Here is a 2,966-nt window from a genome sequence, read left to right as displayed (position 1 = left end):
GGGTTGTTGTTGTTGTTGTTAAGTGCCGTCAAGTCGTAGACGACTCATAGTGACCCTATGAACAAAAGACCTGAGCACTATTCATAGAGTTTCCGGAGACAAGCCATTTCGGAAGTGGATGCCACTCCTGCTTTCAAGCTTGTTTCATAAGTGGGAACGATCTGGTGTGTAAAACAATGTATATGGATTTTGTAAGTAAACCTAAGTTAAAAAGTATATGAACTTTGTAAGTAATAACACAAAAATTTTATTTTAAAAAAAGAAGCGTGAGGATGATTGTATGATGATGGTTGAAGACAGTAAGCATATAATTTCATTGCACAGGGAGTAATTGTTGAATTGGTATAAATTCTGCAGTGTATATTCTCAACAGCAATAACAAATAGATTCAAATTTTACAAAAGAGATAAAGGACATTTTCAAGGCTCCTGAAGTCTCCCTGATGCCCTTTTGAAGCCAGTAATCCCCATCGATAAACACTTCAGGGCCATGCATAGTGTTAATCCAACTTGTGTCTTTTGCCTCATCCAGTAAGTTTCCAAGGATTCTTTTGATGTATTGTCATCTTGCAGTCACGACATTGCTAACATTCTGTAACCTTCTCTTCCTTATCTTGTGGAGGTAATTTGAGGCCAGCATTTTCAATTCCTTATGTCCACCACATTGCCTCCTCTCGCTTTATAAGTCTTATCAGATTCAATTGCATCTTACACATCTGTAATTATGATTTATTTGACTCTAACAGGCTTAGCTGCTGATGTTTCCTCTCAGACGCAGAACCTGATTTACCAGGCTCAGGGGCTAATGTGGAAAAGTGGAATGTCAGTGTGCTCATTGATAACAAGAAACAGAGTTGTGAAACAGACTGGAATATTCTCGTCAGCGTGACAAGCGCATTCTTTTTTCTGAAGGCAGATGCAAGTAAAAAGTCAAATTACACAAAGAAGGTTGCTTGTGAATTGATCGTTCAACACTAGTGACTGAGAACTAATTATACAGCAGCATTATGCTGGGCCCTGGGTGGAGGGTAACGAGGAAGAGAGTTGGGATTCTGTGCTCATGGTTACTTAGGTGGAGGAAGAAGACAGACCCTGGACAATCCAGTCTGTAGGCAAAAAGTGACAGCATTCCTTCCCTCAGCTCCCTCTCTGAATGAACAGTACCAGGATTTTGGAAAAAAGCTTCTCAGTAGGGCCAGCAAACTATGGTCCATGGGCCAAATGGCATCTGCCACCAGTTTCTATAGAGCCTTGAATCTAACCATGTGTTGTTATGTGCTGTCAAGTCATCTGCAACTCAGAGTGACTCTATGTACAATGGCTCTGAAGCCTGCCCTGTTCTGAGCCTGTCTCACTGTCTCCAACACACCTACCCCCATTACACTAATCACTGTGTCAATCTATCTCACCCAGGGTCTTCCTCTCCTGCCCACTCTCTCCACACTTCCAAGAACTGGTACCTTCTGGCAACATGCCCAAAGTATGTGAGATGGACCTTCAAAATTCTTGCCCCAAGGAGCAGCCTGGTTTCACCCTCTCTAGGACAGATCTATTTGTTCTCTTGGCGGTCCATGGTATATTCCGTATTCTTCTCTAGCACCACAACTCAAAGGCATTGATCCTTTTTCTATCATCCTTAGTCATTGTCCAGCTCTCTGATGAGATGCAGGTAATTGTAAAAACCATGGCCTGGATCAGGCACAACTTTGTCTCTAGACTGAATATTTTTCTTTTAAAAACAAAGGTTTCTTTCTGTACAAAATATTACTCAGAAGGTTTCAAAAGGCCCCAAAGGCCCAGGGGGTAGCTAGCCAAGAAAACAGAAGACTTCAGAGAAGATAAATATTTTAAAGTTTTTATATTTCAAATGGTTGGGGAAAATCAGAAGAGTAATATTTCATAACGTGTAAATGACATCAAATTCCGTTTTCACCTTTCATAAACAAAGCTTTACTGGAATACAGCTATGTCTCAAGACTTGTTCTGCATGATGGCTGTTTTTGTGTGTAGGGCAAAGTGAAAAGCTGCCAGGGAAACCCTGTGACCTGCTGATAATATTTATTATCTAGTCTTTAGAGGAAGTTTGTCAATCTTTGCTCTAAAGCAGCAGCGCCCAGTGGAACCTTCTGCAGTGATGGGAATGTTTAGTGGTGTCCAGTGAGGTAACCAGTCGCTAGCCACATGTGACCGCTGAGCCCCTGACCTGTGCCCAGTCCAGTGTAAGGGAAATTTAATCTTGTCTCATTTATATTGAAATAGCGGCATCTAACTGACGGCTGCCACACTGGACAGCTCCGCTCCAGGAAGTAGCAGAAAGACTGTGTGGATTGACTCTTTCTGACTTCGCTGCCGCCATGGCACCTGTGGAGAAAGGGGGTAAAAAAGAGAAGCAGGTTCTGAAGTTTACCCTTGACTGTACCCATCCAGTAGAAGATGGAATCATGGATGCTGCTAATTTTGAGCAGTTTCTTCAAGAAAGAATCAAGGTTAATGGAAAAGCAGGTCATCTCGGAGGAGGGGTTGTAACCGTCGAAAGAAGCAAGAGCAAGATAACTGTAACCTCTGAGGTGCCTTTTTCCAAACGGTATTTGAAATATCTCACCAAAAAATATTTGAAGGAGAATAATCTACATGATTGGTTGCGCGTAGCTGCTAACAGCAAAGAAAGTTATGAATCACGTTACTTCCAGATTAACCAGGATGAAGAAGAGGAGGAAGATGAGGATTAAAACTCATTTCTTTTGAATATTTTGTATAAGCCCTTGAATAAAACATGGGAACAAAAAAAAGAGTGTGTGGATTGGGCCATGAGGCAGAGCACAAGTCGCCACGCCCAACACGAGGGGTCAGTGAAAGTCCACAGATGGGGGCCTCCTCCCCTCAAGCTTCTTTCCCATCCTGGATCCTAGATGCTGGCAGAGAGGATTGTTGTTGTTGTTGTTAGGTATCAATGAATCAACTCTGACT

General features: G+C 42.2%; 1 pseudogene; it reads left to right on the top strand.

Annotated features, from left to right (window-relative positions):
* The first annotated feature begins 2,353 nt into the window (after window positions 1–2,353).
* Window positions 2,354–2,728, top strand: LOC102876119 (annotated as a pseudogene).
* The last annotated feature ends 238 nt before the right edge of the window (window positions 2,729–2,966 follow it).

Source organism: Elephantulus edwardii, unplaced genomic scaffold (genome assembly GCF_000299155.1).
Source record: "Elephantulus edwardii isolate Elephantulus edwardi_28Jun2011 unplaced genomic scaffold, EleEdw1.0 scaffold00015, whole genome shotgun sequence".
Lineage (NCBI taxonomy): Eukaryota > Metazoa > Chordata > Mammalia > Macroscelidea > Macroscelididae > Elephantulus > Elephantulus edwardii.
Note: the sequence above shows the minus strand (reverse complement) of the source record. Positions and strands in the feature narration are given on the sequence as shown.